Source organism: Oncorhynchus tshawytscha, unplaced genomic scaffold, assembly GCF_018296145.1.
Source record: "Oncorhynchus tshawytscha isolate Ot180627B unplaced genomic scaffold, Otsh_v2.0 Un_contig_37_pilon_pilon, whole genome shotgun sequence".
Lineage (NCBI taxonomy): Eukaryota > Metazoa > Chordata > Actinopteri > Salmoniformes > Salmonidae > Oncorhynchus > Oncorhynchus tshawytscha.
The window spans coordinates 120,675-135,096 of record NW_024609825.1 but is presented as its reverse complement, the minus strand read 5'-3'; positions in this window follow the sequence as shown (position 1 = coordinate 135,096).

Below are 14,422 nucleotides of genomic sequence, written 5' to 3'. Positions count from 1 at the left end.
GCATGCCGTGATGGAGAGAGGAGAGAGAGAGGAGAGGGAGCACCGGCCCTGCCAGATACTCAGAAATAACCAGCTAGTGAATCCAACAAAGGCTCAGTCAAAGCAGAGGGATCCATCATCCCCCTCCTTTTAAAACACACACATATCTATTGAAACCACTCTGCCCTATGATGAGCCAGATTACAAATGGAGGGTGATAAACCCATCTGATAATAAATGAAAGAAAAGATGCCAATAGACAGAGGATAATAGGCATTACACCTTGACGATACAGACAAGCGATGAGATTCTCAGTTTTATTAAACGAGGCTGCTGCATTGACTCTCAGCAAATTCTCGGAATTCAGATTGCAGATTGTGACATGTAAAAGTCCTATTGCTGCCCAATCAAAGTTGCGGTCCTAATGCACAATGGCCAGGCAGAGCGAGAGAGAGAATTTACTGTAGTGTTTTTGAAGACATTGCTGTAGTATTTACTATAGTATTTTATTATCTTTGACTTAGAGGTGGAGGCTTTCTTCTTGAGTGACCCTACTGGAGAAATACTAAAAAGACAACATTTCTATAACCTGTAGGTAGTTCAGCGCTTCTTCTCTTTTCTATAGCCAGTGTGGAACACAATATGATCTATATTTGGCATGTAGGTTTCTCACTTATGGGTGGTACAATTTGGGATATGGGGAGGGGAATGGGAAGGATATATTCAAATTAAATACTGTAGCATTTACTATAGTAAAAAAAGTGTTTTTGCAGACAGTAGTGTTTTTGCGGAAATTACTGTAGTTTTTACTACAGTGTTTTTTCCACGGATAATACTATAGTGTTTAAACTACAGTAATGTCCGCAAAAACACTTTTTTTACTATAGTGTTTACTATAGTATTCTCAACATTATATAAAATGTAATACACGTGACCACTACAGTGTGTAGTATAGTATTGTAGTATTCTATAGTAAATTGTAGTGTTTATTCATGTGGGGAGAGAGAGAGCGCGAGAGAGTGTGCAAGAGCGAGAGAGAGCTGTGATTTAGAGAATTGTCAGGATCCTGTGGAATCTAGAAAATCAATCTACTATGGGAATTAGCCAGGACTTTAACAAAGGGATTGTCATGCAGTTAATTGGTACAACCTCTATTTTCCAAGCAACTGACCTCATGTCCCTTTTTGTTTTTTGAAATGATAAACTTAAATAAAATAAAATTGCTTGGAAAAGACCTGTCCCTGTGAAGCAGCAGCTGTCAGCCAGCTAGTAAAATGTACAGAGACATACAGTATTTGATCGTTTTAGCTATTAACAACTACAAGCCATTTTTTATCTGTAGTGTGTGTGTGTGTGTGTGTGCATGCATGTGTGTGGCGGGTGGAGTTACTTTATGGCTCTAATTGGGTAAAAATCAAATGATCTGGTCCCTCACAAAAAAAGCCACTTATGGTCTCAGAGGCAACGAGAGAGGCACAGAGAATGAATTAGTCACAGAGAGCAACATTTGGGGCTGTGGTGTTTACAATTTTATTTTAGACTGGAGCCAGGGCTTCTCTCTGGAAGAGTGGGGAGTATCGATCCATCGATCATATGGTATGAAATGGATACGTTTAGCCATTCTCTGCCCCAGTGTAAGAGTCATGACTAGTTCCTGGTGTTGTTCTAGAGGCCAGAGAGAGAGAACACACACAGAGAACACACACAGAGAACACACACAGAGAACACACACAGAGAACACACACAGGACAGACAGGTGTGTGTAGTGGCCTGAAGGGGTGGAGCCTAAACAGTGTGGAGTGATAGTATAGTCCAATGTACCCTGTATACAACAAAGTGTGTGAGCTGGTGATTGATTGTACTGTAATGAGTTGAGCTGGGATGTCTTAGATTGGTACAGTAATAGATGTTTGTAGTGTGATTTGCAGCGGACTCGTTTGCTGAATGATGGTATGCCGTAGTTAAGGTATTTTGTGAGTGTCCGGCAGAGTGATGTTGTGTGAGGTGTTTTAAGACGGTACAGACATGCATTGACTTCTGTTGTACCTTGCTCTCACTCTAATTGGTTGAATGGGATGAATAACATGGTCGTACCCCCTGGAGATTAACTCCTCAGGGATGTAGCAGTGATCAGTTTCTGATCAGGTACTGTGTTAACTGTGAGCCCCAGAGTGTGGTACTACATGTGAAGCTAACAGGACACAGAGTGGGTCTCTGGCTGTTTCTGACTGGAGTGACTGAGGCAGAGTGAAGCAGCTGTTGCTGCTGCTACTGCTGCTGTCGTTCCAGCACTCTGGCTCGTGGCTAACAGCGTCTGAACACCAAATCAATCTCATCACCCCATAAGGCACGACTCCATAGTTAAGAGTGGAAATTAGATATTGCCTGTGTCGGATTTGGAGCCATCCTCTCCTCTCACTCTCTCCATCCTCTTTCCCTCTATTTCCATCACATCTAAACACTCCATACCCCGTCTCTCTCTTCTTCTCTCTCCATACTCCCTCCCTCTGTTTCCATCATGTCTAAACACTCCATACCCCGTCTCTCGCTTCTTCTCTCTTCTTCTCTCTCCATCCTCTTTCCCTCTATTTCCATCATGTCTAAACACTCCATACCCCGTCTCTCGCTTCTTCTCTCTTCTTCTCTCTCCATCCTCTTTCCCTCTATTTCCATCATGTCTAAACACTCCATACCCCGTCTCTCTTTTCTTCTCTCTCCATACTCCCTCCCTCTATTTCCATCACATCTAAACACTCCATCCCTTTGTCCCTCCCTCTATTTCCATCGTCTAAACTCTCCATACCCCGTCTCTCTTCTTCTCTTCTTCTCTCTCCATCCTCTTTCCCTCTGTTTCCATCATGTCTAAACACTCCATACCCCGTCTCTCTCTTCTTCTCTCTCCATCCTCTTTCCCTCTATTTCCATCATGTCTAAACACTCCATACCCCGTCTCTCTTTTCTTCTCCCTCCTTCTCTCTCCATACTCCCTCCCTCTATTTCCATCACATCTAAACACTCCATACCCCGTCTCTCTCTTCTTCTCTCTCCATACTCCCTCCCTCTGTTTCCATCATGTCTAAACACTCCATACCCCGTCTCTCGCTTCTTCTCTCTTCTTCTCTCTCCATACTCCCTCCCTCTATTTCCATCACATCTAAACACTCCATACCCCGTCTCTCCCTCCTTCTCTCTCCATACTCCCTCCCTCTATTTCCATCACATCTAAACACTCCATACCCCGTGTCTCTCTTCTTCTCTCTCCATAGTCCCTCCCTCTATTTCCATCACGTCTAAACACTCCATACCCCGTGTCTCTCTTCTTCTCTCTCCATACTCCCTCCCTCTATTTCCATCACATCTAAACACTCCATACCCCGTGTCTCTCTTCTTCTCTCTCCATAGTCCCTCCCTCTATTTCCATCATGTCTAAACACCCCATACCCCGTCTCTCTCTTCTTCTCTCTTCTTCTCTCTCCATCCTCTCTCCCTTTGTTTCCATCACGTCTAAACACTCCATACCCCGTCTCTCTCTTCTTCTATCTCCTTCTCTCTCCATCCTCTCTGCCTCAGTTTCCATCACATCTAAACACTCCATAACCCATCTCTCTCTTCTTCTCTCTCTCTTTGTCTCTCAGTTTCTGTCTTTCTCTCTCTCCCCATCCCCCTCTCGCCCTTTCTCTCTGAAAAGGAGAAGGCACAGAGACATTGTATGGGGTGTCTGCCATGAATTCACTCAGGTGCAACTGCACAATTAGCAAGCACATGTTTTACATCAATTATTTTCCCCACACATACAGTACACACAGGGGGGTACTTCCCCTTCCTCCAACCCAGCCCCACCAATATGGACACCTTCTTGCCTCCTGTCCTCCCACAATACCTCCGTTTTCAAAGGATATTCACTCTGGGCTGATGAGATTGAGGGGCTTTTCACCAGAAGCCATTAATGTCAGCTCTGAGGCTGCTACTAACCATTATAATCCTAATTTCCGACTCTGTATCCTATCTGCCATTGACATTGTTATCAGGACGTATTTCGCTGGCTGCCTGAAATCCTTGAGGTTGAATAGGGCCGTTTGCCTGTGGTGTCTGAGTGGTTGTTTTAAAGGCGTATATATCCTGGCTCTTTTAACACCACGTCCAAGGTACACTGGAAAGCTTTCAAACAGCTGTCTAAAAACACATCCTCGGTAATGAATCAAAGGCGTTTTTTTACAAGTGGGGTTTTTACCGAATTAGACGAAGTGAGTCCATATGAGAATATAGACCATTAAATTACATGAAGACAAATTGAGTAGTGTCCTACCAATTTGACATTTTCTCTGATTATGGTATGACTCAGAATAGAAAAGCATATCCCCCTTAATACAACTTTTTGAAATGTGGATAAGTGTCTGCCTGTCTGTGAGGCATTTTGTCAGCCTCTATGCCACAGAAAATTGTAATGCTAGTATTTCATGGGGATTCAATGAGAGGAGCTGAGGCTAAGGGACTTATAGACATGTATAAGATCGTCTGGTTCTATGTTCCCAGGCAGTTACTGACAGACAGCAGTTATGTCATAGTGGCATATTCAATACACCCACATTGTGTTTTTGATATTTGTGGCTATATTATTACGTTTATCTGCAGGTTCTGGGGATCTCCTTTAAGCCATGAATATAAATGTTGTCTCAGTCTATTGATTATGAGTCAAAATACTATATTTAATGACTGAACTTATTTTTTGAGAACTTCATTGTGGGCGTTTTATGTGCAAAGAGGATTGTGGAGGATCCATAAGGAACGGTAGAGAGTACCGTTTCGAAATAAGCCCACTTCAATGGAGGGATTTGTAGAGCCCACTCAGAGGTGGGAGGAGGGAGCCTTTTCCTTTCAAAGCCTCCCTCAGCCCATCCATTCCAAGGCTGTGGTGTACTGTACAGTACTGTGACTGGCTCCAACCACTCAGCATGTTTTCTTCAGCCCACGACCAACACATTCTCCTTCAGCTCTAAATAGTGTGTGTGTGTGTGTGTGTGTGTGTGTGTGTGTGTGTGTGTGTGTGTGTGTGTGTGTGTGTGTGTTTGTGCGTGCTTGTGGGGGGGTTCTTAAGTATTTTCCCCAATCCCTGCAGCGTTCAGCCGCCCATCAATTTTTTTTAGAAAATCTCTTCCCCTCCTCAAAGGAGTATACTGTAGGTTATCTTCTCTACCAATATTCAATTCAATTCAAGGGTCTTCATTGGAATGGGAAACATATGTTAACATTGCCAAAGCAAGTGAAGTAGATAATATACAAAAGTGAAATAAACAATAAAAATTAACAGTAAACATTACACTCACAGAAGTTCCAAAGTAATAAAGAAAAGACAAATGTCATATTATGTATACAGTGGGAAGAACAAGTATTTGATACACTGCCGATTTTGCAGGTTTTCCTACTTACAAAGCATGTAGAGGTCTGTAATTTTTATCATAGGTACACTTCAACTGTGAGAGACGGAATCAAAAACAAAAATCTAGAAAATCACATTGTATGATTTTTAAGTAATTAATTTGCATTTTATTGCATGACATAAGTATTTGATACATCAGAAAAGCAGAATTTAATATTTGGTACAGAAATCTTTGTTTGCAATTACAGAGATCATACGTTTCCTGTAGTTCTTGACCAGGTTTGCACACACTGCAGCAGGGATTTTTGCCCACTCCACCATACAGACCTTCTCCAGATCATTCAGGTTTCGGGGCTGTCGCTGGGCAATACGGACTTTCAGCTATTGGGTTCAGGTCTGGAGACTGGCTAGGCCACTCCAGGACCTTGAGATGCTTCTTACGGAGCCACTCCTTAGTTGCCCTGGCTGTGTGTTTCGGGTCATTGTCATACTGGAAGACCCAGCCACGACCCATCTTCAATGCTCTTACTGAGGGAAGGAGGTTGTTGGCCAAGATGTCGCGATACATGGCCCCATCCATCCTCCCCTCAATATGGTGCAGTCGTCCTGTCCCCTTTGCAGAAACGCATCCCCAAAGAATGATGTTTCCACCTCCATGCTTCACGGTTGGGATGGTGTTCTTGGGGTTGTACTCATCCTTCTTCTTCCTCCAAACACGGCGAGTGGAGTTTAGACCAAAAAGCTCCATTTGTGTCTCATCAGACCACATGACATTCTCCCATTCCTCCTCTGGATCATCCAGATGGTCATTGGCAAACTTCAGACGGGCCTGGACATGTGCTGGCTTGAGCAGGGAGACCTTGTGTGCGCTGCAGGATTTTAATCCATGACGGCGTAGTGTGTTACTAATGGTTTTCTTTGAGACTGTGGTGCCAGCTCTCTTCAGGTCATTGAGCAGGTCCTGCCATGTAGTTCTGGGCTGACCCCTCACCTTCCTCATGATCATTGATGCCCCACGAGGTGAGATCTTGCATGGAGCCCCAGACCGAGGGTGATTGACCGTCATCTTGAACTTCTTCCATTTTCTAATAATTGCGCCAACAGTTGTTGCCTTAACACCAAGCTGCTTGCCTATTGTCCTGTAGCCCATCCCAGCCTTGTCCCAGCCTTGTGCAGGTCTATCCCTGATGTCCTTACACAGCTCTCTGGTCTTGGCCATTGTGGAGAGGTTGGAGTCTGTTTGATTGAGTGTGTGGACAGGTGTCTTTTATACAGGTAACGAGTTCAAACAGGTGCAGTTAATACAGGTAATGAGTGGAGAACAGGAGGGCTTCTTAAAGAAAAACGAACAGGTCTGTGAGAGCCGGAATTCTGACTGGTTGGTAGGTGGTCAAATACTTATGTCATGCAATAAAATGCAAATTGATTACTTAAAAATCATACAATGTGATTGTCAGGATATTTGTTTTAGATTCCGCATCTCACAGTTGAAGTGTACCTATGATAAAAATTACAGACCTCTACATGCTTTGTAAGTAGGAAAACCTGCAAAATCGGCGGTGTATCAAATACTTGTTCTCCCCACTGTATATATAGTGTTGTAACGATGTGCAAATGGTTAAGGTACAAAAGGGAAAATAAATCAACATAAATATGGGTTGTATTTATCTCTCACTATCTCCTCTGACTGAGGTTCTTGTATGTGAGGGTTTGCGTTCCATATGGTTGATTCCCATGAAAAGCCATTGCTTGTCTCTTCATCACTTTACTCCACATATTCACTTGGTTCCAGAAAAATATAAAAAGTATTTCTTACATATGAGGAATGTAACATAATTGATTCCCTAAGATGTACTATTCTTTTTTTCAGAGGAGCACATTCTAATCTAAAACCCTGGTAACAACAGATCAATGTGGTTTTAGAGCTGACATACTGTAGCTATGTGCGAAGCAGTAGTGGGGCTGTCTTGTCCCATCTTCAAATGCCTGACCCCTAAATGGCAAATCTATCAATTTGTGTGTCAGTCCCCCTGCCAGAGGAGGCTCCCAGGGAAGTGAGGCAGCATTCATTATGAGACGTTGAGCTCTGAGCGACAGTTAATCTTTGTCATTTTGCCTGCTGGAGACGTTTGGGTCTGCCACCCGGATAGGAGTCAGGTCACAGCTCTTGACCCTTAGCTGACGATATAAATTCAGCTCATGCTGCCTGTCTGGGACTAATGGTAATTTGCCTTCAGAATGTGTGTCCCGTGGGGTTCGCGAGCCACAGAGTGGTGTGTGTCACCGTTGGAAATGTTCCTTCATTTGGGAACAATCAGTTGATCAGCTTCAGGGCCATTGACTTGTTCCTGTTGTAACACATACTTCTCAGGGTGTGAGAACGTAAATTTGAAGACTTAATTTGACTGTGTCTTATTATCTCACAACCTTACATCACAGACCTGACAGCTACAGCCCACATCATGTCATAGACCAGGGATCATCAACAAGTGTTTTTTGAGCGGATGGCCGGGGGGCCGGAACATAATTACTAATCATTTGTAAACTGCAAATTGACCGGAAGAAGCCCAAACAGATATAATATTTAACTGAAACATAATCATTTCATACCTTGCTTACATTTAGATATGATCACACGTGTCTCTCTATTATGCGTGGGAATACTTGGGAACAGATGTCCAAAATTAAAATCACTTGGAGCTGATTTCCTGGTGTTTGTACAATCTTTTATGTCCAACAAAGAAAACAAATATATATAAATATCAGAAAACTTGGGGGGCAAATCAAACCATGCCTGTGGGCCGCCAGTTGGGGAACCCTGTCATAAACCTTTGAAATTCTTTGTTAGTGCATCTGTGCATTACATCAGTCCTGAAAATGAGATGTCTTAATAGTAGACAGTTGTAAATACCAGGAATTTAAGATTTTACTGATGATGGACATAGAGACCCTATTAAGGTTAAGTTTTACTGACATTACCTGGTGTGTAGAGCTTGTTGAGTGACAATCATTATTATCCCATTTTATTTCATTTTTTTTTGTCATATGTCAGTTTCATATCGAGAAACAGGTCTGGATGAGAACCCTCTGTATTCCTCTGTGATGCATCAGGAACGTCAATGAAGCTAGAAGGGCAGGGGCCATCCTAAACCAGGTATATAAAAAACAGATTGATTCACACACCCAAACCAGGTGACAGAGCACTACATAGAGACAGGGACACGAGAGATAAGACTCAGAGAGAACAAGCTGACAGAATTGGGGCACCAACTCCATTATACCCATCTACCTTTTCAGTGTCCTTTTGAGTGTGCTTCATATCCTTGGAACAAGAGTACATCTCACTGCAAGGAGATAACACAAATATACATGCTCGTTATTATGACTGTGCGTTTGATATCAAGCTATTGACAAGAGAATGGCTTGATATATCAAACGTGTGCATGTATAAATTCATACATTGGCTCCCACACAATTGCAGACATAGAGAATGCAGACATACACTGCTCTTTCGCCCTGCCGTATGCAGGGTCATGCAGGTATTGGCAATAAAAGACAGAAGATTCCACAAGCTGCTTAAGACGTTAATTCCGTAAATACCATAAGGCATTTAAAGGTCAAATACAGGACGCATTTGCCTTTCATCTATATTCCCACCATGCACTAGTCTTTTTAGTGTGACAACATGCCTTCATCCTTCAAGGTGGTGAATTCTGTTCATATGAAAATAGGTGCTATGAAATGTTCTTATCGTGCATCTCTACCTATCAGAATTCTGTTCTTAGGAAGAGGAAAATGGCACAGAGATACCTTGTACACAGACAATATGAGGAGAAACTCTTGACTCTTTTATAGTATGAAGATTAATGAGGCTCAGGGTGTGAGTGTCAGTTTTGGGCCACACTCTCCTGGAGACGAGCGTGTCGTGTTTGCAGAGAGGGACCCCATGGAGCTGCTTCTGCAGATGTGAACACATAGGCCTCATGATCTATGGAGATGGGGGTGAGAGGGAGGGTTGAGCTCTGCTCCCCGTGTGTGTGTGTGGGGGGGTGTGATGGAGTGACACCGTTAGATTTGCCTGAGCCAGGGATACAGGGGAGAAGGGAAAGGAGACATGTTAGGAAAGGAAGAAGACATGTTGACTGTGTAAAGTTCCAAGCTCTAGCAGCAACAGATCCACTCCACAGGAGAAACCCGACAGCTGTTCCATCTGGAAACCCAGCGCTCTGCTCGCTCTGCTCTTGCTCTCTGCCGTCTCCACGACAACACCCTGGGAGTGGCACAGCAGGCTCATCACGATGCTGTGTGTAGAGAGGGAGGATGACACATGCACTCCATTGTCTGTGGTAATATCACAGCCCTAACCATCGAGATATAGCCTTGGGTATTGTTGTGTTAATACAAAATTGGACCAATTGATTTAGATATTTTGGTCATTCACTGGAACTCTGCCCATTTTCTATTGACGTCTGCGTATAGAAAGCAAAACATCACAGTTTGAGGAGAGAACATATACAGTATGTATTTATTTCTACATATTGTCATCACAGAGGTGCTAATGTATTTTGTTGGTAACTGAGGAATAGAAGAATTCAGACAAGACATTGTTATTCACAGACTGGTTTCACTAATGTATTCAGCAGGGACTGAAAATTAATTCCTATATTACCTGGTTTCAAGGTAAAAAGCAACCAATCATTGTGCTGTTGAGATTCTCAGGGTCGTCATTTCTCGGTTCATTGTGAAGAGCTCATATTGTAGTGCAAACTACCATTATAGATCCTCTAATTTGTATACTGTAATACTTGAGTAAGACTTAGAAAAACTGTAACGTTATGTCCTGTATCACCATGAATTAGCATGGTCCTCAAGCAGAGTGATGTACTTACCCAGCTGCTTTGTGGACATGTTTTACATGGCTTGGATATCCACAAGGATTACCAATGTATTACCACATCAGTGAGGTGATTAGAATGTCTAAATTTAAACAGTCGATTAGCTGGGCATCACTGTTTGCACCTTAATGGATAGGGAAGTGAGGCAGCATTTCTTAATGGGTAGGGTCACCACTGTGTCTGCTGAAGGAGGACTACAGTGTACACACAGTACGACACTGTGAGCAGCGATAGCTAGATCTCCATGACTTTCCCTTCCAGCCTTCACATCAATTAAAGCAAATTCATGGATGCACTTTCCACAGCATCCCCATCATGCCTGATTTGTCTTCAAAATAAATCCAGTCTTTTTCTGAATTATTGCTTCATCTTTGTTCCAGTCTGTTTCCAGCTGTAAATGCGTCTCTTTTTACCATGTGTTTTGGCTTTTCCTAAAATGTGCCTGCCTCCATTCAAATCCGAATGTAACAAAATAAGTGATTCTACTGTTGAGAACGTACTTGTATTAGAAAACCCTCCATACCCACCGCAAAGTACTCCTTGAACATAGAACTGGCTTGGTAAAAATTAGACACATTAGAATAGACTGAACTGGGTTAATTAGGCCTTCTAAATCACACATTGCACTCTGTTGTCACTTCAGGAACACAATTCAATTCAGTATTCATTCTAGTATCTTTTTTATTTTTTATTAAACCTTTAATTAACTAGGCAAGTCAATTAAGAACAAATTCTTTGTTTCAATGAGGGCCTACTAAAAAGGCAAAAGACCTCCTACGGGGGCTGGGATTAAAAAATAAATAACATATAAATATAGGACAAAACACATCATGACAAGAGAGACAACACAACACTACATAGAGAGAGACCTAAGACAACAACAAAGCAAGGTAGCAACACATGACAACACAGCACGGTAGCCACACAACATGTCAACAACATGGTAGCGCCACAAAACATGGTACAAACATTATTGGGCACAGACAACAGCACAAAGGGAAGAAGGTAGAGACAACAATACATCGGTCAAAGCAGCCACAACTGTCAGTAAGAGTGTCCATGATTGAGTCTTCTAGTGAGATTGAGATAAAACTGTCCAGTTTGAGTGTTTGCTGCAGCTCGTTCCAGTCGCTAGCTGCAGCGAACTGAAAAGACGAGCGACCCAGGGATGTGTGCGCTTTGGGGACCTTTGGGGACAGAATGTGACTGGCAGAACGGATGTTGTATGTGGAGGATGGGCTGCAGTAGATATCTCAGATAGGGGGGAGTGAGGCCTAAGAGGGTTTTATAAATAAGCATCAACCAGTGGGTCTTGCGACGGGTATGCAGAGATGACCACTTTACAGAGGAGTATAGAGTGCAGTGATGTGTCCTATAAGGAGCAGTGGTGGCAAATCTGATGGCCGAATGGTGAAGAACATCTAGCCGCTCGAGAGCATTTTCATTACCTTCTGTAGTGTCCCATAGACTCGCTCTCTTGGTGTTTAAAGGAAATGTGTGTGGTGTGCACAATTCCACACTGAATGCTTATAGAATTGACCCATCCCGAATTCTCCTGCTGAACTATAAATTATGTCTCTGTAATCTAGCATGGGTAGGATGGTCATCTGAATCAGGGTTAGTTTGGCAGCTGGGGTGAAAGAGGAGCGATTACGATAAAGGAAACCAAGTCTAGATTCAACTTTAGCCTGCAGCTTTGATATGTGCTGAGAGAAGGACAGAGTACCGTCTAGCATTTAACACAAAATCCAGGGAGGGGCCAGCTGAGAATAAGATTGTATCATCTGCATATAAATGGATGAGAGAGTTTTCTACTGCCTGAGCTATGTTGTTGATGTAAATTGAGAAGAGCGCTGGGCCTCGGATGGAGCCTTGGTGTACTCCCTTGGTGACAGGCAGTGGCTGAGACAGCAGATTTTCTGACTTTATACACTGCACTCTTTGAAAGAGGTAGTTAGCAAACCAAGCCAAAGACCCCTCAGAGACACCAATATTCCTTAGCCGGCCCACAAGAATAGAAAGGTCTACCATATCAAAAGCTTTGGGCAAGTCATTAAAATAGCAGCACAACATTGCTTAGAATCAATGGGGCAATGGTGACATCATTAAGGACCTTTAAGGTTGCAATGACACATCCATAACCTGAGCAGAAACCAGATTGCATACCAGAGAGAATACTATAGACATCAAGAAAGCCAGTCAGTTGATTATTGACAAGTTTTTCCAACACTTAAACTGGGCAAAATAGAAATAGGCCTATGACAGTTAGGATCAGCTTGATCTCCCCCTTTAAATAAAGGACGGACCGTGGCTGCCTTCCAAGCAGTGGGAACCTCCCCAGAGAGGAGAGACAGGTTAAAATGGTCGGAGATAGGCTTGGCGATGATAGGGACAGCAACCTTAAAGAAGAAAGGGTCTAAACCATCTGACCCAGATGTTTTTTGGGGTTCAAGTTTCAGGAGCTCCTCTAGCACCTCGGACTCAGTGACTGCATAAGGGAGAAACTTTGGAGCGGGGCAGGGGAAAAAGAGGGAGAAGCATGGAGGATAGTCGCATTAGAAGGGGTTGGAGATGAGGAAATGTTGGACGGGCAAGGAGGCATGGCTCAGTCAAATAGGAATCCTAACTTAATGAAGGGTGATTAAAGAGCTCAGCCATGTGCTTCTTGTCAGCAACAACCACATCATCAACTTTAAGGGACATGGGCAGCTGTGAGGAGGAAGGTTTATTCTCCAGGTCTTTAATTGTTTTCCAGAACTTCTTGGGGTTAGACACAAAGAAAGAGAAATGCTCCTTAAAGTAACTAACTTTGGCCTTCCGGATACCCTGAGTGCACTTATTTCTCATTTGCCTGAACGAGAGCCCGTCAGCCTGAGTATGCGTGTGCTGAGCCTTTCGCCAAATGCAATTCTTGAGGTAGAGTAACTCTGCAAGATCACGGTCAAACCAGTGTCATTATCATTTCAACACGTCTCATTCAGTGTCATTATTGTTATTATGTACTCCAACAGTTGATCACCATCCTGACAGAGAACAGAGACAAAGCCTTCCAGGTGAGATGAACAGTCAGTGAATCAATCAGTTCTTTGGCCTTTCTCTTCTGATCTGTATCCACAAACAAAGTTAGTTCTTTCATTTCAACACGTCTCAGAAGGAACAGTGAGGGTACGGGGTACCTCGTTTCAACACGTCTCAGTAGGAGCAGTGAGGGTACAGGGTACCTCGTTTCAACACATCTCAGTAGGAACAGTGAGGGTGCAGGGTACCTCATTTCAATACGTCTCAGTAGGAGCAGGAAGGGTACAGGGTACCTCGTTTCAACATGTCTCAGTAGGAACAGTGAGGGTGCAGGGTACCTCATTTCAATACGGGGAGCAGGAAGGGTACCTCGTTTCAACACGTCTCAGTAGGAGCAGTGAGGGTACAGGGTACCTCGTTTCAACACATCTCAGTAGGAACAGTGAGGGTGCAGGGTACCTCATTTCAATACGTCTCAGTAGGAGCAGGAAGGGTACAGGGTACCTCGTTTCAACATGTCTCAGTAGGAACAGTGAGGGTACAGGGTACCTCGTCTCAACACGTCTCAGTAGGAGCAGTGAGGGTACAGGGTACCTCGTTTCAACACATCTCAGTAGGAACAGTGAGGGTACAGGGTACCTCATTTCAATACGTCTCAGTAGGAGCAGGAAGGGTACAGGGTACCTCGTTTCAACATGTCTCAGTAGGAACAGTGAGGGTACAGGGTACCTCGTCTCATTACGTCTCAGTAGGAGCAGTGAGGGTACAGGGTACCTCGTTTCAACACATCTCAGTAGGAACAGTGAGGGTACAGGGTACCTAATTTCAACACGTCTCAGTAGGAACAGTCAGGGTTCCTCGTTTTAACACGTCTCAGTAGGAACAGTGAGGGTACAGGGTACCTCGTTTCAACATGTCTCAGTAGGAACAGTGAGGGTACAGGGTACCTCGTTTCTACACATCTCAGTAGGAACAGTGAGGGTACAGGGTACCTACAGTATATGAGGAACATTAACTGTTTTAGGAACCTCTGTGTTACCAAGCTCAACGAATGCATTTTTTCAATGTAATTTGGCCCTTGCTCACCCACACGGCTCTGTTACAGTCCCGTCTTCAGAAGGGCCAGAGGGGTCAACAGGCTCAATATCCCCTT